We start from the raw sequence: 24,279 nt of genomic DNA, 5'->3' as shown, positions 1-24,279 counted from the left end.
GATTCTCTCATTAGTTTTCCCCAAACACTTGGAAGTAAATGGGAGCAGATGCGTGAAGAAGCACACTGAACAAGCAAGCCAAGTCCAAGACTGCAGTCATGTATTGCAATATCAGCTTTTGGTGGGGTTGTGGGGGGGAACTAGGCAAAGCAAAGCATTGCATCCTGTACACAGATGGCATTGGCTATGACAGCCCATGAATGCCCTAGGGTGCAGGAGGATTATTTTGGAAGGCCAGCATTAAGGTGAATAAAATAATAGTAAGATTGGGGCACTGCAAAGCACTGATACCAATGTTATTCTTTTGATACTTGCTAAAAATGAATATATTATCTCAGGACTTTGCTGATTACTAATATTAGCTCATTATATCCATTGATTTTATTCCTGCCTTGGCTTTTTGGCTGCGATTTTACTACATCATTAACACATTTCATTCTTTGTATACCACCTTTGTAATTCATAAAAAGGAGGTGGTATAGAAATATTTGAAATCAATGAATAGCCAACCAGCTGTGGGGTGGCCATAGGAAAGTCCTGCCCCAGGAGTGCTTGAGAAATTTGATCATTGTGAATTCTCATATGAACTAACTTTAGCCACACCTCCTCAACTGACATGTGGATTAGAACGGAGGCTGGGGGTTGGGAGCTTGCCCCACATCTCAGGAGAATTATTTAAACAAGATTAGCAATGCATCTTCTCTCCTAAATTACACATCCTATACATTTGCTTTGTAGGCAGATGTTCCTCTTAATAGACACTCCAACAGTTCTGAGCACAGCCATTCATTTGGATGGTAAATGCACCAATGGTAGAATTCTATGAATATATATTCACAAATAAGCCTCAATGAATACTCCCAGATAAGTGTGTATAGGCTCACAGTGTAATCCTATGCATGTCTGCTCAGAAGTAAAATCTACTGAATTCAGTGGGGATTACTCTCAGGTAAACTTGGTGAGGATTACAGCCTAAAACACCCAGAGATGGACATGTTCATTCTGAGATGACAAGAGCATTTAGTGCACATTAAGTAATGCTGCAATCTTATACACAGTAACATGAGAGTAAGCTTCATTGAACACAGTAGGACTTGCTTTCAAGCAATCATGCAGAGGACTGCACTGCAAGCATAGTAGCAGCAAAACACCTGAAATATTCCTCTTTCAGGGCTATTATCTGCCTTCTTCCAAGCGGGAAATATTAGGGTTCAAGACACCAGGAAAATAAAGCTTTCCTTTAAAATTAAAACCATGCATTTCAATATAGATATCGTATATATCGTATATCGTATATCTATCAAGTGCCAACAGTAATGTGAGATTAGACAGACTGGATTAATATATGACACCAGTTTTAAAGACAGTCTAATTTTGGAAACACTCAGAGCCAGTGTGGTGTAGAGGTTAAGAGCAGTGGACTTGTAATCTGGGGAACCGGGTTCGTGTCTCCGCTCCTCCACATGCAGCTGCTGGATTACTTGGGTTAGTCACACTTCTGTGAAGTCTCTCAGCCTCACTCACCTCACAGAGTGTTTGTTGTGGGGGAGGAAGGGAAAGGAGATTGTGAGCCACTTTGAGACTCCTTCGGGTAGTGATAAAGCAGGATATCAAATCCAAAATCCATCACAATAAATTCAGAATGTGCCTTCCTCGCCTTTGCTTCTACTTAAGAAAAACAACCATTTCTTGGCTTCCTAAACTCCAGCTACAGCCGTTCAGCTCTGAAGAGTCTATGACTCAGCAAAGAGGTCTGCATTTATTATTTCAGATGGAATTTACCAACATATTAGCACAGTACAGGGAAGCTTTGCTGCCACTATCCATTGCTAAACTGTCTGTCTGAAACAGCCTTGCTAGTCTCTTCCCCCATCTATGTTACTGTATGAAAACTGGGGAAGATGGTATTTATTCAGCAAATATCGGGTAAAAACAGCTCAAAATAAAGACCAATTGAGGGAATAATATATCAGCATAACCTACTGTGGATTTGGAGATAAAGGAAACAAAGAGACAATTCAGGGGGAAGGGGGGATTTAAAGAATCTGTGCTAATTTGCTAACTGGCCAAAATCAACCAGAGAGAGATGGTGGTCCATTCCACCCTAAAATCAGGTCTGCATGTAATGCTAAATCATCATTTAGCATTGCAAGGATGAGGTGCCACAGGGCTTATATGATCCCTGTTCCTCCTATGGTGAAGTCACAAGGAGATGTTTTGAAGCTTTCACTTGTGTTTTAGCTTAACCACAGCTTACGTTCTTACATTGTCTGAAACTCAAAAACTGGAGTTAATTTTAACTACGGATGGACAAATCACTCTATTTCACATTTGTTCCTTTGTAAGTCAGTTCTGTCCTGCTGCCACATTAATCTGAAATTGGGGGGGTTCTGCACAAAAATTCTTACTTATTTAAGACATTTGCATACCACTGAATCATTAGCATTTCTAAGCAGTGTACATAAAAATAAACTGCTCAGAAAATAAAACAAAAAGTCATCATGATATGCTATTTTACCACTTATTGCCACAAGATATGAATTTAAATATGCATTTCATCTCAGTGTTCATCTTGATATTTTTTTATTTATTTTTAAAACACACATTATCTAACACATGTGGATGTGTTTTTGAGCAGAGAGCAGCAAATTTTGGAGAAGTGTGAAATCAAGTAGGAGGCAATTTTTCACACAAGGGGACTTCCTCTCCTCTGCCAGCATCTCCTCAAATTCTGCTCCAGAAGGTCCTCCCATCTGCAGCAGATTTCAAGGGTGCCCAGGGGGCTGCAATGAAAAGGAGAGGAGGAGGAAGCTCTGCTGTGCAAGTGGAAGCTCTGTTGCGCAAGCAAAATGGCAGCACTGGTCATGGCCCTTTGCAAGTCAAAGAACAGAAGGATGGAAACTTTTGATAAGAGCAGCATGATGCTGTCATCCTCTGCAGCACTATTAAAATGGAAAGAGAAGTGACAGAAGGAACATTTTCCCCTGTAGGTGGAAAAGCAGACTTGTGTCTAGCATGTCCTTCAAATCCTTGCTGCCCTGAAACTATTTCCAGTTACTATGTAACTTCTTGACAAGGATGAAAACTCAGGAAGGAGGCAAAGGGTTTCTCTTCTTGTTTGCTCTGGACTACATACATGTAACTAAAAATTCAGCCCAAAACACAACCTGTTTCAACACAATTCAACAGAAATGGTGTTAAAAGCAAGCCCATCAGGCCCAAAAAAAGAAACTGAGGTCACACCCACACCAGACATTTAAAGTGCTCCTTTGTCACTTTAACACACAAACATCACACAGTCCCCAAGCAGGACAACACTTGAAATGAACAACATCATCCATCCCTTGCCACTTCCCCATTGGATACTTTCCACCTAAACCAGGTATCTTCAACGTTTTCAGATCCAGGACCAACTTTTAATCGAAACATGCATTTGGGAACCCATTTCTTAACCCCTTGTCATATATTTGCATGGTGGTAGTGCTCTACCTTTGATCACCAGCAGAAGAACAGTGACCCAGACATAATTGGAGTAGTATGAGTACAGACCACAGGGAGAAGCTCCCACATTACTATGGCAATATATGAACTTGGCCAAAACCATAACTGCTTATAGTCCTGTTATGGCACCTGTTATGATGCCATCCTTTCACTTGAGAAACTCAAGTGGAACCAGTGTGGTGTAGTGGTTAAGAGCGGTAGACTCGTAATCTGGTGAACCGGGTTTGCGTCCCCACTCCTCCACATGCAGCTGCTGGGTGACCTTGGGCCAGTCACACTTCTCTGAAGTCTCTCAGCCCCACTCACCTCACAGAGTGTTTGTTGTGGGGGAGGAAGGGAAAGGAGAATGTTAGCCGTTTTGAGACTCCTTCAGGTAGTGATAAAGCGGGATATCAAATCCAAAATCTTCTTCATGTGACCCTTTTGCATTCTGTGTAGTACTGCATATAAAATGCTACATTCCAGCGTCACACTACCAAAGTTAATTATTTCTTGATTGAACATTCAGATGCATCCCTTTTTCTTTCTTTCTTTCTTTTTTTTTTTTTTTGAATTCTACAAACAGGAAGTTGCTCTAATACTGAGGCAGATGACTTTTTCATGTAGCTCAGTACTGTACTGTCTACACTGACGGGTGGAGGTACTCTGAAATTTCAGACAGGGCATATTCCCAGGTCTACCCAGAGATGTTAGGAATTGAACTTGAGACCTTTTGCAGGTAAAACATGTCTTCTACCACTGAACTATGACCCTTCCTAATACAAAAGCAAGCCATTGTTATACCATCAGCTAATCAAGCCATAGCCCTCATTTTATGATCGCATAAAAGTTGTCAAATGTGGCTCTGTAGAAGTCTAATTTTGGCGACATTTGAAAATCTTGCAGGTTTGTTACAGCTGAAGCCATGATTAAATTGGTGGTTGCCTTAATATGCCACAAGATTCTTGGCCATTCTTGATGTACAACACATACACATGGCAATCCCTCTGTGGGTAACTGCCATTTTGAATGTCTTTAATATTGAGGTAGGAACACCACCACAAATGTAAACTTCAATAAGACTCAGAGGCAGGGGGAATAAGACACCTGCAGCTCTCTTGCATGTGCAATCTGATTTAAGGATTTATTCACATCTCCTCTTTCCCCGAGGCTGCCTGTCTCTCCCACTGCATTAGCATTTCTCAAAATCAGCAGTTCGTCTTTACAATGACCCATGTCAGCGAGGACGAGCAGAGATGAAAGGTGTATGCTGCAGGGCATGAAAGGCAGGCCCAGGGCAGGGAAGAAAGTCCTTTGACTATATATGGAACAGTACAAACAGAACAGCTACTAGCCAAAGGCTTCTGAACATGATAGACTTCAGTGACGCTGGAGCACAGCCATCTACAATCCTGTTGTGGAGGACAGATGCAGTTTTCTGTTGCTTCTGGTTGCATGAGAATGTGTGTGCTTTTCTCCTTCAGTATACCTGAAGAGCGTCTCTACACCCATTATTCTTCCTGGAACTGAGGTCCAGCGCTGAGGGCCTTCTGGCAGTTCCCTCACTGTGAGAAGTGAGGTTACAGGGAACCAGGCAGAGGGCCTTCTCAGAACTAGTGCCTGCCCTGTGGAACGCCCTCCCATCAGATGTCAAGGAAATAAACAACTATCTGACTTTCAGAAGACATCTGAAGGCAGCCCTGTTTAGGGAAGTATTTAAAGATTGATGTTTTAGCGTGTTTCTACTATTCTGTTGGGAGCCACCCAGAGTGGCTGGGGAAACCCAGTCAGATGGGTGAGGTATAAATAATAAATTTATTATCATTATTATTATTATTCTGATGCATTACTGTTATCTGAACAGGCAGGACTACTGTTTTTAGAGGAGCACAGGAAGCTTTCTTATACCAAGTTAGGCAAATTGGTCCATTTAGCTCAGTACCAAGGACAGTTACTGGTGGAATCTCTCCAGGGTTTCAGGCAACAGCATTTTCCAGCCCTACCTGGAGACACCAGAGACTGTACCTGGGACCTTTCATGCAAAGTATGTGCTCTACAAATGAGCAATGGTCCTTCCCTGATCCTTCTTGTCTTTTAATAACATCCTTCATCCTGCTAATTAGAAGTGCTTGCAACGGGGCTAAGGGAAAATAAGACTCAGTTCTCTTACAGGATTGTTGTATATTTGGGGGATAACGTATGTGTAACACTTTCAGCGTTTGCATACAAAGCTAAGTGTAAGTGTTACTATTGTCTCAGCTCACTAGACTGCAAAAGGATTCCCTTATTTTAGGTAGCACAGCTTCAAAGAGCAAGGCATCTCTCTCTCTTTCTCTCTCTCTCTGAATTCTGATACGCAGCCCTAATTTATCTTTTAATATGCTCCTAACAAGCTTGTGTGTATATTTTCGGGGTGGGATGATCTCATATGCAATATTTCTGCAGCAATATGGTCTCTCATCAGTTAAACCTTTCAGTTAATGCCACAATCCAGCACTGCTGTGCATTGCAATCCAATGCATGCTTATTATATGAGTTCAGTGGCACTTGCTCTCGAGTAAGTGTGGGTATGATTTCAGCTTTAAGTTTTCTGTAATCAGTGGGCTTAAGCACTCTTAACACTCTGTCATGGAATGAATCGGTTGGAAGAGAACATATGCATAGTTAAAGCAATATCATTTGTCATAGCTGCATACATGAGATGCTTTCAAAAGTGTTTAGATGGCTACACCTCATATTCATAGCTGTCAACTTTCCCCCCCTTTTAAAGGGAAATTCCCTTATTCCGAATAGGATTCCTTGCAAGAAAAGGGAAAAGTTGACAGCTATGCTCATATTTGTGACTAGATTCAAAGAGGAGCAACACTTAAAAAGAGCCTTATTGGATCAAACCAAAGGCCTATCCAAGCAAACTGCCTAGTTTTAGCTACGCACAGGGTGAAGAAGGGCTTCCTTTTGCCCACCCTTAATCTTCCAGCATTCAGTTTCATTAGATGGCCCTAGGTTCAAATAATTATGAGACAGGGAGAAAAATGTTGCCGTATCAACTTTCTTCACACCCCGCCTAATTTTACACAAATCTATTAGATTTCCCTTACTTGCATTTTCTCTAAGTTCGAAAAGCCCCCGAAATCATAACCTTTCCTCATAGGGGAATTACTCCATGATCATTGCGGTTAACCTTTTTTGCTCTTCAGCCTCCATATATTCTTGGGATACAGCAATCTGAACTAGGTTGCAGCTTGATCCCCATAGGGGCATATTCCTGCATTGCAGAAGTGGACTAGAAGACCACCAGTACCCCATCCAACTCTCCAATTCTATGATTCTATAACAAAATTGTAGGGTTGCCAAAGTCCGGGATTTCCCGGACATGAACTCTTTTGGGGGGGGGCAGCACACCCATCCGGGCGGATTTTTTTGCATTTTTCATAGATTGACTGAGTATTGAAATTTTCTTTTTCTTTGTGGGGCATGCACATGCTCAGAAGGCGCTGTGCCCCAGAACACAAAACACTGCATCAGGTAGCCTTCCCGGGGCTGCGCTAGGCCCTTCGCTGCTCCTGGCAGGCCGGTTGCGGCCTTCATGGAGCCGAGCAAGGCCTCCTGCCATTTTGGGCGGTCGCCAGACCTGGGATGGGCAGCAACTCCTGAACAGAAGACAGCAAAGGTAAGGAGGGGGCAAGCAGGCAGGCAGGCAAGGAAGGGGTTTTTGCTCTTCAGAATATGGCAGCCCTGCAATACTGGAACTTCTGTTTTCAATCCATTTCATGGCTATATTCAATTTATTCATTCTTCCCACCTTTCCCCACCCCACCTAGTACAGTGGTACCTCGCAAGACGAATGCCTCGCAAGACGGAAAACTCGCAAAACGAAAGGGTTTTTGGTTTTTTGAGTTGCTTCGCAAGACGATTTTCCCTATGGGCTTGCTTCGCAAGACGGAAACGTCTTGCAAGTTTGTTTCCTTTTTCTTAAAACCGTTAATACAGTTGCGACTTGACTTCGAGGAACAACTCATAGCACGCGGTGTGGTAGCCTTTCTTGAGGTTTTTGAAGACTTTGGTGATTTTTGAAGCTTTTCCAAAACTTTTCCGACACCGTGCTTCGCAAGACGAAAAAAACCGCAAGACGAAAAAACTCGCGGAACGAATTAATTTCGTCTTGCGAGGCACCACTGTACCATTTAAGAATTGCATTCTTTTCTTTAAATCTGAGACTGGGAACAAAAGCTTGCAAAACAAACAGAGACCATTTTGCCTTTGCAGTGGCAGGAAAAATAACATCACTGAATATTTAAAGCCTTCCCCATCTGAATGGCTGCAGTTGCTAGGAAACATAACCATGTATGCGGAAGTATCCTGCTCCTGCGTGCGGCATTGTGCTTTTCAATGTGGATGCCTTTGCATATATTTTATAGAATGGGCTGAATGGGAACTGTTCGGCTCTGTACATGCAGGAGTTTAAATTGCACAACACACAAGATTGCACCAGGAAAACCTGAGATAAGGAACACTGTGCTTGGCAAAAGAGTCCCTCGGGTACAGTTCTATAACTATCTAATAACAGCAATAAACATTGTGACTTTCTTTCTTTTTCAAACACTAGTCTGCACCATACCTAGAACTTTGGCTGCTAATAACATGACATATTTTATATAAAAAGTAGCAATTAAGGCTGCAAAAGTAGCAATTAAGACTACTCACCTGTGCAAGAATATGGCAAGTCCCCAACCGCTTGTCCAAGCACAAACAATACCTTTACCCAGAGAATATCAGCTCATTCCCTGGGATGCCCAAAGTGTAAAGTGGGGAATGTTTTTTCCGACCGAGGTCCATATTTCCACCTGGGCAAGACTGCAGGGACCACATACCAGTGATGCGCAGGGTCAGAGACAAGAGTGGGCACAACAAGACATACAAATGCTATCTTTGTACAGTACTTTCTGCATACACACACACTTTCTATCCTCCATCCAGGCAACCAAAAGAGTCACAATCAGAGTTCAAAGATACATTCCAGCCCGAAAAAAACAAACTTGAGCTCAAGCCAGGGCCGGATTTAGGTTTGATGAGGTCCTAAGCTATATGTCCAGCTGTCCTTCGTCAACAACAAATTGTCACTGTTTTTTGTGTTGAATATATGCTATATGGTAATTTATGGACCTAATAGGTATCTAAAGCCATGTGCACATAACATATATGAGCCTACACAACACAAAACACAGTTGCTGTATGTAGGTTTTTATTTTATTTGTTTTTTATCTTATATTTTGGAAATGTACATCCAGATTTTTTTCCTTTAAAATTTTTGGGGCCCCCAAGAGAGTGGGGCCCTAAGCTATAGCTTGTTTAGCTTATACATAAATCCGGCACTAGCTCAAGCCACACCACTCAGTACAACACAGCCCTGACGCTTTTAAGCTCCCAGTAACCCCCTCTTAGAGGGACGCGGGTGGCGCTGTGGTCTAAACCACTGAGCCTCTTGGGCTTGCTGATCAGAAGGTTGGCGGTTCGAATCCCCGTGATGGGGTGAGCTCCCGTTGCTCATTCCCAGCTCCTGCAAACCTAGCAGTTCAAAAGCACACCAGTGCAAGTAGATAAATAGGTACCATTCCGGCGGGAAGTTAAAGGGTGTTTCTGTGCGCTGCTCTGGTTCCATTGCACCAAAAGAGGCTTAGTCATGCTGGCCACATGACCTGGAAAAACTGTCTGTGGACAAACGCCAACTCCCTCGGCCTGTAAAGCGAGATGAGCGCCGCAACCCCAGGGTCATCTGCGACTGGACTTAACTGTCAGGGGTCCTTTACCTTTACCTTTTTAACTCCCTCTTATTATAACTTCAGTGGGTGGGTGGTGTCTGCCATCATGAACACAAAAAAGCACAAAGGGCAGTTTCAGTCTTTTCAAATGTGTTTTGTAGGGAGCCCAAACCCAGCAAACATCCCTAGCACATGTTCTTGAGCATATAGTAGTATATGAGCAAACATCCCTGGTGTCCCATAAAGGATGCAGGCAGTGTCCGGACCTCATACATGTTTGCATCCCACACTAGGAGCACAGAATGGATGCTGCTATGCATGACATCCCCATAGCCATCCATTGTCAGCTGTCTTGTAGAAACCCAAGCCACTGTTAGTAGATGATTAAAAAGAGTTATTTCGTGACTGAAATTCATTCCCAGAGATAGGGCAGCTTTCCCCCCCAGGTGTAGTTAATTGCCAAAAAATAATGAGATTATGTCTGGGAACAGTAAGTTATCGCAGAATGGCTCCAATTAGCTGATAACATCCAAGGTCATTATAACAAAGAGGGCCTGAAAGAGCCCATGGACCTGTGGAAAGTTTCCTGAGAGCAAACTTATCCAAAAAGTGATGAGCCCTGTTCTTCTAGATATAATTGGTTGGTTGCTCCTGCTGGAGACGAGGAAGGGCGTAAGGCAGTGTTTTTGAAGCAGTGGGCCAGGACTCACCTGGGCACTTTCAGGTGGGCTGTGGTGCCTCTTCACCTGTCTGCCCTGCTGCCTGCATATGCCCATAACCTTTTGGTCAGACCAATGCTAGCACCAGCAACTCTTTGCATGCTGAATGAAAGTGGCCAGGTGACAGATGTTCAAGGGGAAAGGGAGAGGAAGTCTTCCTCCACTGGGGGAAAAGGACCAGAGGAGGTGTTGAAGGAGATGAAAAAGTGAGAGAAAATGTTAATGTTTATAACTAACAAGGTGGGAATAGAAAAGAAGGGGCTAAGAAAAGAAAGGTGTTACAGGAGGGGAAAGTGAATGTAAAAGGACCAGGAGGGGAAAATGAGGTGAGGGTATGGATAAGGTTCAAACTGAGTGTGAAAGGAGAATGGGAAATGAATGTACAGGGGAAGGCTAAAAATGCTTTTGAGGGGTACGTGGCAGCAGGAAGGAAGACTAGAGAAGAAAAAGTCTTCTCCACTTAAAGCTTCTGGATCAGCAAATTCTGCTGAAAATGGGGAGGCTGTCAAAACACCTCTTTATTTAGCTCAGGGAAACCTGAGCAGTGGAACTTCTTGCCATGAGGAAAATGCTGCGGTCAAAAAATGGAATAACTTCAAAAGATGGATTAGATTTCAGTTGAAAATGATGTATGTAATTTTCAGCTGATTATGTCAAACTTGATCTCCATCCACCACCATTTTGTGAGTGCTGGGCCTCAGTGGTTTTCAGCTGCGTCAATTGGGCCTGCAGGTAGGAACTTTGAAATCATTGGTTTAAGGTATAGTGCGGCTAGCTACAACTACAGTGGTGCCCCGCAAGACGAATGCCTCGCAAGACGAAAAACTCGCTAGACGAAAGGGTTTTTCGTTTTTTGAGCTGCTTCGCAAGACGATTTTCCCTATGGGCTTGCTTCGCAAGACGGAAACATCTTGCAAGTTTGTTTCCTTTTTCTTAACACCGTTAATACAGTTGCGGCTTGACTTCGAGGAGCAACTCATAGAACGCGGTGTGGTAGCCTTTTTTGAGGTTTTTAAAGACTTTGGTGATTTTTGAAGCTTTTCCAAAACTTTCCCGACACCGTGCTTCGCAAGACGGAAAAAACCGCAAGGCGACAAAACTCGTGGAACGAATTAATTTCGTCTTGCGAGGCACCACTGTATAACAATGGATAACAATGTATGTGAAAGACACTTAGACGCACCACGAGTCAAAAATACTTCCCCCATCCCTAAGAACCCTTCTTCACTTGACCAGCGGGGGAAAACCCTGAAAGACTCACTAGCTGATACCTTTGTAAAACTCTTTCACTAAATTAGCTTAATTTACGAAGCAGTACAAACTGTATTTATGTGGGTTAATTACCATTGGGCTCCTCCAGACATCCTTTTTTTTAATTGAGCATGCATGATTATTTGTGCACATGAAGCTATTGGAGCAGTCATATGCAATCTTGCTTTCAGCAGTTCATTGCACCTGCAAACGTTTTGAAGTGGTCACACTGCATCATTTCTAATCAATGCAAGTCCTGTAACGTTTTGCTGAAATCAAAAAAAGTTTTGTACCACAAATCTTCTGGTTTCTTTTTCTCCTGCTTTTGTTATGCCACAGCTCCTCCAGACAGAAATAATGACCCCATTCACACCATACATTTAAAGCACTAGGATGCCACATCAAACAGCCATGGTTTTCCCCAATGAATTCTGGAAGCTGTAGTTTGTTAAGGGTACCAGGACTTAGAGCTACAATTCCCAGAGCTCCCTGGGAAGAGGGATTGGTTGTTTAAACCACTCTGGGAATTGGAGCTCTTTGCTGGAAGTCTTCATATATGGGGTGATGGGGTGTTTCAAAGACTAATCCTAGCCCCTTTCGCACAGCAGGTTCAGCTGTATATCAAACAAGAATCCTGAGACAGGTTTATAGAACTATGTATAATTCACTGGTACCCTGGCAAAATAGTGTTGATTTAAGAATTCCACTGATCACTCTCCAGGGAGTTTGAATCACCACTCTCAGAATATCTGAATGGAAACGATAATGCCGCTGAAACTCTTAAGGTTTGCAGTATCAGATACAGTGCACCAGAAATCAATCGCTCTCTGAAAGTTTTGGGTTTTCTTTGCCTAGTGCAGATAATCAAATGGGTCACAGTTCATAGGGCCACTTTCTATAAGGTTGTGCAGTTGTGGCTGAAAAGCTTAATATAACACTGAAGGCTACCATTTTTATTCAGGTCTCTAATCACTATGCCAGGAAACTACACATTACTGGCATGGTTTCCCTGGCATGGTTACTATCAGCACAAATCACTTGGGCAGCCCTTTGCACAGACATAAGTACATAAGAAGAAGGGGCTGGTGCCACAGCTCTGCACTCCCAATAGCAGTGTCACTGCCCCACACCCCGATGCTGTGTTGGCAAGATCAGTGCTGCGTGGGCAGAAGCAGCTGAAAAGAAAGAAGAGGAGTCCAGTGATATATATATATGGTTGTATGCCCTGGGTTCTCAATTTGATCCTTTTACAATGGCTTTGCATTCTTGGTGGTATTTTACGCATTGTGACTTGCCATTATATTTACTGATTATAGTTTAATATGCCGGTTTTTTAACTGATTATAGTTTGGTAATTCTTTATTGTAATTAATGGGTGTCAGGGAACTGCCATCGGAGCCAGGGGGAGAGGGAGGGCTCCAGAGGGATTCCGGAGAGCGTCCTGGGAGGGAGAGAAGCAGCCCATCTTCTGGGGAAGGAAATCAGCGTAGCACCAGTGGAGAAGGGGGGCAGATGGGGGAATCGGCGAGGTGGCTCCATGACTCTTCGCCGGGGACCAGCGGGGAGAGCACGGGTCCTCCGCTGCCCACACCCTCCCTGCGCAGAAGGCTTCCGTGCAGGGAGACTAGGCGGAGACTAGGCGTCAAAGAACTTTTGTGCTGGAAGAAGTTCAAGAAACGCCCACTGACGGATTCTGCCAGCGATTGAGACAGCCACGGGCGAGTGGCTGTCCGGACAGAAAAGGTTCACTCAGGCAACCCAGCCAGGTGGGGCGCCAATTTACGCACGAGCAACCCCTAGAACCATTACAATGGGTGTGGACTGTTTGATTATTATTTGCTGACGTTTAATTTTGTTGTTTACTATAGGGCTGACATACGTCCAGACATTACCGGATTTCAAAGGCGGAAGTGACGTCCGGGGGGTGGCACCCTGTCCTGGAACTTAGGCAAGTCAAAAAGCTCAACAACTTAACAACTTTTTGAAATATGGCAACCCTAGTTTACTATTGCATTTTTGTGGATTGTTCAGTGTTGCTTTGTTTGATATAGGTTGTCTATTTTAAAGTTATTGTAACTTTTTTGTATCAGATCAGATGGTTATTATTAATGTTTGATGTTTTATGATGTTTTTATGTGTGTTGCAAGCCGCCCAGAGTGGCTGGGGCAACCCAGCCAGATGGGTGGGGTCTTCTTCTTCTTCTTCTTCTTCTTCTTCTTCTTCTTCTTCACTGGTGTGTAAGTCCACACAGCCCTGACTTTGCTGGTTCCCTGCCCCATCCTGTCCATGTAATCAGCAGTGACACAATGTCAGGACGTCTGATCCAAGGGGCTGCCCCATTATGCCAACTGTTTCAGAACAGCCCTGCTGGATCACACTAGAGGACTGTCTAGTCCAGAATCCTCTTTACTACAGTGGCCAATCAGTTACCTGTGGAAAGCTCACCAAGCCTGCTCAACATTTCTTCTTGGGTGCCTATGCAATTTGGTTTCCAGGAGGCAGCCTCGTGCCAGGATAATATATGAACTGAACCTTATTGAAACAGTAATCAAAGCGGAAGTGCTCTGAGTCAGTGTTGCATGGAGGCTGTGTACATGCAGTGTAAGGTGATTTCGCGATGGCAGCTGCAAATGGATAAAAAACAAAGGCCTCCGTGCTCAATGTTACATTTGATCCCTGGGGGAGCCATTTGCACTCAGCTTGTCAGGAGAAAACTCATTCAGAGTACTCAGTGGCTGGACTCACTTGGGATTTATGTCCATTTCTCAGTTGTTTCCAACACTTTTAGTTCTCCCTGAAGAGTGCTTTGCATTTCAGGGTGGAAGAAACGTGGATGTTTGAATGTGATGAGATGTTCAGAAATTGGTCCAAACTATGTTTCCATTTAAATGGAGTCTTTGGAAATTTGAGGGTTGGATTTGAAAATATCTTTATTATTTTTAAGGAATGCTCAGAATTAAATTAGGCAGCCATAGAAATCCTGAATGCACATCAAAAGACTAAAAGAGCATCAGGGAGTGCAGTGCTATCCACCTAAACCCTATGTGAAATCAATGAAGTTTAAACATGCAAAACGGTACTGGGTTATGGTCTACTGAGTGCAATCCATCAGCAGTAGTGCTGTGTAAGCCCCAGCCAATAGACTGGGTTCAAACCAGTGTGCATTCTGTAGACATGAACTAAGACCACGGAAAAGAAATTGGTGAACTGCACTTTCATTTTCATAGACTGCACTGCAGAAGCAGAGCTTTATTTGTAATTCAAAAATTGGTTAATTATGGCATTGAGCTGGATCCAGACTAAATAAGCTGAACCGAGTGAAATCAGTGCGACTCAAGTGAAGTCAAGACTGGCTGTAGGAACTATTCAGAAGTAGGTCCTATTGAATTAAGTGGGGCTTAGTCCCAGGTAAGAGGGAATAGGCTTGCCACCCAAGCAGTCCCGTTGATTTCAATCCACTGTAACCAGTAATTAATAATCTGAAAAATTGTGTCAAAGTTAGCTGAAACCTGCATTTAACAAATTAGAAAGACGGTCAATAGGCCTTGAGCTTGTTGCTGTTGCTTTTACCCAGAGCTAAACAGAATGGTGCTGAGGAAGTTTTGAATGTGGCAATGTGATCTGCCTCTTCCTTACTTTCAGCAGGCTACAGTTGTGACCTCAGTGCTGCCCATTTCAACCAACTTCTGAAAGGACGAGTGTGGACCATGGGTTGGGTGAAGTTAATTGGCCATTGTCAAAGGGACAAATTTCTATGACATACGTGGCCATTAATTTCAATAGGATGTATGTACAACTAGCAACACAATCCTATGCATATTGGGAAATAAATGTTCTTCAAAGTGATGCTGCACACCACTGTTGGCTATAACTCTCTACAACTACAAGTTCAATAAACCCTAGATAATCGTAATAAAACAAGAAATGAGATTCTTTTAATGTGCTCTCAGCGTCTCATAAAGTTCTGTGCTAATGAAAAAGCATGACATACTTTGCATATTAATAAAAGTTGTAGGCTAGTGAATTGCTTATTTAATGAGTTCATTTTTTAAAAGAAAAGGTTGAGACTATTTTATAAGTGATAAAAATAAATAAATGAACAGAGCAGTAAACTGTCTGGTTTTACAAGAACCAAATTATATAGGGTTTTGCATATAACCATATTTATAACCATATAACCATATTTAGCCTCACTGGCCTTGCAGACAACTTCATTGTCCAGAAAGTGGGAGAAGCAACAAGAGGAACAGCCATTTTAGATCTGGTCCTAACCAATGTGGATGACCTGGTTAGTGGGGTAGAAGTGGAAGGATCATTAGGCGCGAGTGATCATGCTCTTCTGAAGTTTACTATACAGCGGAAAGGAGCAGCCAAGCATACTAGGACTCAATTTCTTGACTTTAAGAAAGCCGACTTCATAAAACTTAGGGAAGTGCTGGGTGAGATCCCATGGACAGTAGTACTAAAAGGAAAGGGAGTTCATGATGGCTTGGAGTTTGTTAAGAGGGAGATAGTAAAAGCACAACTTCAGGCAATACCAATGAGACGGAAACATGGAAGGTGCCTAAAGAAGCCAGGGTGGCTATCTAAAGAACTTTTAACTGAGTTAGGATTAAAAAAGGATGTATACAAAAAATGGGAAAGGGGGGAAATCACCAAAGAGGAATTCAAACAAATAGCCAGCACGTATAGACACAAAGTCAGAAAAGCTAAAGCACAGAATGAACTCAGGCTTGCTAGAGAGGTTAAAAGCAACAAAAAAGGCTTTTATGGGTATGTTCGTAGCAAAAGGAAGAACAAAGAAACAGTGGGGTCACTCAGAGGAGAAGATGGTGAAATGCAAACAGGGGACACAGAAAGGGCTGAACTCCTCAATGCCTTCTTTGCCTCAGTCTTCTCCAATAAAGAAAACAATGCCCGACCTGAAGAATTTGGAGCAAATGATTCAGCAGAGGAAACACAGCCCAGAATAACTAAGGAGATAGTACAAGAATACTTGGCTAGTCTAGATGTATTCAAGTCTCCAGGGCCAGATGAACTGCACCCAAGAGTATTAAAAGAACTGGCAGATGTGATCTCAGAACCACTGGCAGTCATCTTTGAGAATTCCTGGAGAACAGGCGAAGTCCTGGCAGACTGGAGGAGGGCAAATGTTGTCCCTATTTTCAAAAAGGGGAAAAGAGAGGACCCAAATAATTACCGCCCAGTCAGTCTGACATCAATACCAGGGAAGATTCTGGAGCAGATCATTAAGCAAACAGTCTGAGCACCTAGAAAGGAATGCTGTGATCACCAATAGTTAGCATGGATTTCTGAAAAATAAGTCATGTCAGACTAACCTGATCTCGTTTTTTGACAGAATTACAAGCCTGGTAGATGAAGGGAACGCAGTGTATGTAGCCTACCTTGATTTCAGCAAGACATTTGACAAGGTGCCCCATGATATTCTTGTAAAGAAGCTGGTAAAATGCGGTCTTGACTATGCTACCACTCAGTGGATTTGTAACTGGCTGACTGACCGAACCCAAAGGGTGCTCATCAATGGTTCCTCTTCATCCTGGAGAAGAGTGACTAGTGGGGTGCCACAGGGTTCTGTCTTGGGCCCGGTCTTATTCAACATCTTTATCAACGACTTGGATGATGGACTCAAGGGCATCCTGATCAAATTTGCAGATGACACCAAACTGGGAGGGGTGGCTAAGACCCCAGAGGACAGGATCACACTTCAAAACGACCTTGACAGATTAGAGAACTGGGCCAAAAGAAACAAGATGAATTTTAACAGGGAGAAATGTAAAGTATTGCACTTGGGCAAAAAAAACGAGAGGCACAAATACAAGATAGGTGACACCTGGCTTGAGAGCAGTACATGTGAAAAGGATCTAGGAGTCTTGGTTGACCACAAACTTGACATGAGGCAACAGTGTGATGCGGCAGCTAAAAAAGCCAATGCAATTCTGGGCTGCATCAATAGGAGTATAGCATCTAGATCAAGGGAAGTAATAGTGCCACTGTATTGTGCTCTGGTCAGACCTCACCTGGAGTACTGTGTCCAGTTCTGGGCACCACAGTTCAAGAAGGACACTGACAAACTGGAACGTGTCCAGAGGAGGGCAACCAAAATGGTCAAAGGCCTGGAAATGATGCCTTATGAGGAACGGCTAAGGGAGCTGGGCATGTTTAGCCTGGAGAAGAGGAGGTTAAGGGGTGATATGATAGCCATGTTCAAATATATAAAAGGATGTCACATAGAGGAGGGAGAAAGGTTGTTTTCTGCTGCTCCAGAGAAGCGGACACGGAGCAATGGATCCAAACTACAAGAAAGAAGATTCCATCTAAACATTAGGAAGAACTTCCTGACAGTAAGAGCTGTTCGACAGTGGAATTTGCTGCCAAGGAGTGTGGTGGAGTCTCCTTCTTTGGAGGTCTTTAAGCAGAGGCTTGACAACCATATGTCAGGAGTGCTCTGATGGTGTTTCCTGCTTGGCAGGGGGTTGGACTCGATGGCCCTTGTGGTCTCTTCCAACTCTATGATTCTATGATTCTAATACTGATCTTTTATTTTTGTAGCAGCGTTACACAGAAGAGGACTGCCATAATGGCCCAGACATATGAACCACTTTGCTCTGATGGCATTCTTTGTCCTTGGAAGCCACTGTAGCCTGAACAAAGCTCTGCAGGCCCTATCTGAAATGAAAATAAGGGAGGAGGAAAAATACATTTCTCTTGGGGAGAATGGGCAGGCTCCATGCACAAATAGTTCCAGTTTAGCTCAGCTGCAACAGCACTAGTCAGTGGTGTCATCAGAGTAGGACCTTGGAGCAGAAGACGCAGGGCAGAATCAGCAAAAGGTCCCTAAATGTAACAGATCTGGCTTAGCATATTTTTTAAGTCAGTAAACTAATACACATCACACAGGAACATGGAAATCTGTCTTATATTGAATCAGACCGCTGGTCCATGTAGTTCAGTATTGTCTACACTGGCTGGCTATAGCTCTCCAGGGTTTCAGACACAACCTAGGGATTGAGCCTGGGACCTTCTGCACACCATGCAAATTGCTCTGCCACTGAGCTACAGCTCTTCCCATCTAAAGAAGGTATGCCTGGAAGCCCATTAAGTCTAGTATCTTAAGCTTTCCTATCTGCACCAAAGGCTCTCAGATTTAGTACCTAACCAAATGCCAAACCCACTAATTGGAAATAATTCCTTTTGGATCTATTGGTCTGACTTCCAAGTATACAAGCCATCACAAGTATACCATCAACACAACTCAGCCTGGATCAAGCAGACCTGTGCTACAACAGAATGGGCTAAGCACCAGGGAACCTAGGAAGCTGCTTTATACAAAGTCAGACCATTGAGCTCCTTCAGTCAGAACAATGGTCCATCTACTTCAGTATTGTCCACAGGGCTTGCAATGGCTTCCCAAGTTTTTAGATGGGGGTCATCCCCAGCCCTACATGAAGAGGCCAGTAATGGAACCTAGGAGCTTTCCTATGCAAAACAGGTAATCTGCCTCTGAGCTATGGCCAAGTATTAGCCAGAGCACTTCCGTTCATCTCAGCTGATATCCTGAAAGCACGGTTCCCTGCTTTTTTGAGCTGGCTGTGTTATTGGCCAAAGTAGGCTTAGATGGGAGGAAGAAGGCATGTATGGCCTCATCTACACATCACATCATTACAGCAAGAAAACACACACACACACACACCCCTAATTCTGTAATTTAGGGTTGTCATATTTCAAAAAGTGAAAATCTGGACATGAAAATTGAAGTTTTAAACTTTTTTAAAAAGGGAAATCACCCCAAAAAACAACACTTGTGATATGGGCTGTCATACGCTAGTTTTCCCCAGACATTATAGCCATTTCCTGAAAATTCCACCCGGATGCCATTTTTGACAGACGAAGCCTAGCTATGTCTGGGAAATTCCAGATGTATGGCAGCTCTACTGTAATCATACACACACTTACTTGGGAAGTAAGCCCCACTGAGCTTAACTCAGTGTGGTTTAGGCCTGAGTAAATACTAAAGAATTTCACTGTAATAGCCTGATCCTAAGCATATTTACTCAAACATAAATCCTACTGAGTTCAATGGAGCTTATTCCCTAGTAAATATGCATAGGATACTTAAATTTCATTTGGAACCATTCATTTAGCTCTTCCTGAAAAAAAAAAAACATTGAATACAACTTAAACAAGTCCTAGTGAAATTTAAAAGGAAGCAAAGGAGACAAAAGAGGTATATGGAACATCAAGTGGAATTTACACAGAAATACACAATGCGATGAGTCACATAAAGTCTGATCAGTATACAAAGCTTCTTAAAATGTCGTTTCTCACAATTTAAAGATGAACATTGACAAAATATGTGTATTTTGTCAGCAATATCAGAAGGAGCCTCAAGGATGTAGACGTTAAAAAAAGGTAAAGGGCCCATGGATGATTAAGTCCAGTCAGAGGTGACTATGGGGTGCGGTGCTCATCTTGCTTCAGGCCGAGGGAGCCAGCGTTTGTCCACAGACAGCTTTCTGGGTCATGTGGCCAGCATGACTAAACCACTTCTGATGCAACAGGACACTGTGACAGAAGCCAGAGTGCACAGAAATGCTGTTTACCTTCCCACCGCAGTGATACCTATTTATCTACTTATCTAATCTTATGTATATATCTTATACATATGTAGACATAAGATATATGGATAACCTAACTCTCAGCTATAGATGCAAATGCAGAATCTGAACTTTTGGCAATGGTTTTTGTAAGAATGGCAGAATTGGTGATTTACTTTTGATTTTATTTTTTTGCAAAGAATGTCTAATGTGCTGGTGAGTTTTTAATGAGTGTTGACCAAACATACCGGTACTCAGAAAGTTGAAAAAAAAAGAAAAATATTTTGGATATTTAGAAATTCAAATAAATGGGAGGGTTGTCCTCTTTGAGATATGCACACACTGTTCATTTGGGTAATCTGGGGTACTGGACAACTGAGACTCAGTAAATGGTGCTATTTTATATAATCAATGGGAGTCTGTCTTGTGCTCCAGTTCCTTTTGGAATATGCTCCTGTCCTTTTATGTTAAAACACAATCTAAGCTGCAACAGTTAATCACTCACCAATCTACATATCCTGTTATTGTAATGGACCATATATGTTGCAAGGTTTCTTGCAAGAGAAAACAACCCTTGTGGATTATAAATAACAAGCTAATCAGCTATTGAAAAGTTGGTGGGCTCCACCCCACAATATAAAATTCAATCTGTTTTTGGAATATGGGTGGTTTAAGAACTCATGGGAAGTTTGCTGTGCTCAATTAATGCTGTTACTGCTAAAAGACTGTTGAGTCTTTTCAGGTGTCATCTAAAGATCATTCTGGAGACTCATCTATTTGCCCCCCACCCAATGCTGAAATATTATGTATTAGTATACCCAACAAGACAGAGCTTGAGAATTCCCCTGGATGGTAGCAAATATTTCTGAGGTTGCTTATACAGTATAGTTAATCTACTGAAATAAAATACTGAAATGTATACCGGTGATTAGATACACAGAAGGGATAAAATGCTTGGAAAAAATGCAAGCCTAGGTTGTTATTAAAAATTATTATCGGATTGTAGCCCTAAACATTGCAGTGGCTCTGTTTCTCAAGTGCTCTTCTAACATTTTGTCTTGAGCAGTTTCTACTGTCATATGTGTTGTCCTTGGTTTCTCATGAGATGCCTGACAGTTCATTTCATATAAGTAGTGGAAACTAAACTTTGAAGCGACAGCTCCCTATTCCAAACCTTGCCTCCCTCCACCCCGGTCCTTCACATACACAGAGAGAACTCCCTACAAACCTATATTTAAAGCAAAGGATGACATTGCTGACAACACAGTACTCCAGGAAGGTAAAGGCCAACAGCAGCAAATCAGAATGGAAGGCAGAAAGAAACTGTTCAATTCTCCCAAGGGAACCATTGATGGAGGTGAATCCCATTGTACCAAGTCCCATCTTATCAGGATTGCTCAGAGGGGGGAAAGTAACAATCCAAAGAAAAAAGGGAAAAAAAGATTTGTACCTGCTATCTTTGTACTCCAAACTCCACCTGCGTTGCTGTATGCTGACTGCAGCTTGTGAGCTTTTATGAACTGGAAGGTCCAGCCACTTAATGGGCCAAACTGACATTTATCACCGACAAGGGAAACAGGGGTGATAAAATGGGAAATTCCCTTTTAACTGCAGATTAAACCCCAGAGGGCTCTATTGTTATAGAAGAGAATTAAAGAGGTGTCCACAGCACACAGGAGCTCAGTGCAATTTGCTAGACTCTCTCTCCTCACCTCACCCCCCCCCCCAAATAATAATGCTGATGCTCAATATGTGAAAGTGCAGGTGGGACCTTGTAACTAACAGCTCTACTCAGAATTTGTATCTGAAGTAACCAAATCAAAATGGGTGCAGCTCCCTACATTATGCAATAGAATATAATGCCGTGGATCTGGCAAGGCCTTTTCTTTTCCATTAAAAATATTTTTCCCCCATAAAAGAAATAACACCACCAACCTATATTTATTACCCAGGCTGCAGACATCTGATACATCACACAAATCATGGCATAGCTTAGCATAGTATTGCATGCAAAAAAAAAACCCCGAGAACCTGGCAATGGATTAATTCCAGAATGCACAAGCAGACAGTTATATAACTGTGTGTGCAAAGACACCAATACCATTCGGGTGGAGAAAGAGGCAAAAATATGCAGAGAGACTGACCTTACAGGCAAGTTCCATCATGATGGGCACATTGCTGGTCTGCTTTACCTGAAGGAAGCACCATTCCGTGTATTGCAGTGCACTTCAGCCTAAAACCTGTAGGTTGTTCCTAGCAGGCAGGTTTAAAGCAGCATGGGGGGTTTTTTTGCGCGGGGAGGGGAGTGGGAGGGGTTGCCATTCACCTTGCATTTTGCAAGAGGTTTAGCATTTTCTAACTGCAAAAATCAAGCAATCCAAAAGTCCGTTCTCTCCCTGCAGGTTATATATGCTGTTCTCCAAACGGCTTAGAACCAGATGTGATGCAAGCATGATTCGTCAAGTCTAGTCCAGCATTATTTTTTTTGGGGGGGGGGGTGAAAGCAAGGGAGGGAGGGAGGGAAGAGGAGAAGGAGGAGGAGGAGGAGGGGTGGAATCGACCATACAGGTCTTGTTTTTTAAAAAAGCTGCTCACCAGGTACACACCCTGAAAGTGGAGACTCAGGCCAGCCTAACTGAGGCAAAGAGCTAGAGAGGGGTTTCACCAGCAGGTTGCAGTTGCCGGGCGATGCTCTGGATGCTCGCCTTCCTCCTGGGGAAAATGAGCTCACTGCGAGCATCCAACAGCCGCCCCTCAGCCATTGCAGTGACACTGCAGCTAGCAGCCGACTCCAGGCACGTCATCGGAGGAGCTCACTTGGAGAAACGGAGGCCCTCCCATTCAGGAAGGGAAAGGCAAAGGCGCTCGATCCAGCAGCAAGGCCAGCCCTCAGCTGCAGCCACCTAATTCGCGGCTGGCTTTTCTCAAAGCGGAAAACAAATTCCTCTCCAGCATCCTAAGCAGGGTGGGGATTGTTGCTTCCACTCTCTGCGTTGCCAAGGTTACAGAGGCTTGCCTCTCTCTCCACCTCCCCTTCCTCTCCGCTGCCAAGTAAGGGATGTAGCAGGACCCAGCCGAGACTGACATTTAAAATCCCCGTGGCTCCTCTCTCTGGCATTTGCAAGCAGCCAGAGAGACGGTCCGAGTTCCTCCTGCAGGGGTCCTCCGCAGACGTGGCCCGTCCGGGGCCAGGTATTAATCGATCACCTCCCCATCTTCATTTTGAAATTCTTGTTTCTCTGCTCTGAAAGGATGCAGAAGGGAAAATTGCGCTGGGGTCTTTGCAAATGTCTTTAAAGTATCTGGGCATGGCAGATAGCAGAACTCATCATTAACCCCTTGTAGGAAACCCAGAGCTAGAGAGACGGTCCCAGCTCCTTTGAGTTGTATTTATGTACTGCTTGTTTGTTAACTTTCCTTTTGGTCTGTGCTTACATGTTAGGACTAAATTATTTATTTGCAACACTGAATGGTTGGACTTTGGCCTATTTGAACGTTCTGGTACCTTTTGTAAACTGCAGGTTTGTATATCTATAAGACAGGTGGTTTTTTGTAAGGCTTTTTGGGCACAGCTCACTGTGGAAAAAGAGCACACAGACACCCCCAAACCCCATGTTCTTCATCCTTGAGTCTCCAGATGTGGGTAGACTACAACTCCCATCATCCTTGGCTAGACTGGTGTGGATGATTGGAATTGTAGTCCACCCACATTGGGGAACCAAGGTTGAAGAATACAGCCCAAAGCTAAATAATGTCTGCAGTGGGCTGTGACCTGTCCTACTAAGAAACAGATACAGTACTAAGCAAGGGAACTTGCAACAAAGCGTTGCATCATGGAGAGCTCTTGTTCCAGATTCCAACCAAGCCCTTTTCAAGGATTCCCCATTCCATTGCCCTTCCCTTCCCCACCCCTATTTTCTCCCTCCCTTTCTGTCCCTCACTTGGCCACTGAGCATACTGTTTTGTTTTAGGGGGTCCCCCCTTAAGTTAACCAGCCAGCATACAACAGGAAACCTAAATGCCACATGCCATGTTGAAAGAATTCTTAGGATTTTTGAACCTACTAAGGAATATCACAATGATACAAATACAGTGGTATTTCTGTCAAATACAGGGGTACCACAGCTAACTGCTTTAAACAAGAGTTCTCAAATATTCTGTAATTCTACTTTTAGTAGGCTTTGACATTTATAGTTGCTCCCTGAATTGTTTGGGGTTTTATAGCTCATTGCATCTATTAACAAAAGGCACCTTTGTGCATTGTCCAAACTGTTTGATTTCGAAGTGCTCTGAAGAGGAAAGATGCATATATGCCCCTGTGTATCTGATAAATATCTTTAATATATAACCACAGCTGTGCAAGCCTCATTGGACACTTATTCTGATGGTGTTTGTTTCATTCACTGTTGCCTGGCAAAACTCTAAAGGTCCACAGATGGGGTAACAGGTGGTTGG

At 43.2% G+C, this 24,279-nt stretch overlaps 1 protein-coding gene across 18 annotated transcripts in view; it reads right to left on the bottom strand.

The window, feature by feature from the left end:
* JAKMIP3 (Janus kinase and microtubule interacting protein 3) overlaps positions 1–23,066 on the bottom strand; it is a 125,893-nt gene extending 102,827 nt beyond the window's left edge. For all 18 annotated transcript variants that reach the window (XM_081007143.1, XM_081007129.1, XM_081007146.1 and 15 more), the window contains exon 1: positions 21,969–23,066. The gene's annotated coding sequence lies outside the window, so the exon portion shown is untranslated. The remainder of the gene's footprint in view (positions 1–21,968) is intronic.
* Between the last annotated feature and the right edge of the window lie 1,213 nt (positions 23,067–24,279).

The sequence above is a fragment of the Podarcis pityusensis genome (genome assembly GCF_964106645.2).
Source record: "Podarcis pityusensis genome assembly, chromosome: 5".
NCBI classification, from domain to species: domain Eukaryota; kingdom Metazoa; phylum Chordata; class Lepidosauria; order Squamata; family Lacertidae; genus Podarcis; species Podarcis pityusensis.
The sequence above is the reverse complement of the archived record's forward strand: the minus strand, read 5'-3'. Positions and strand labels throughout refer to the sequence as shown.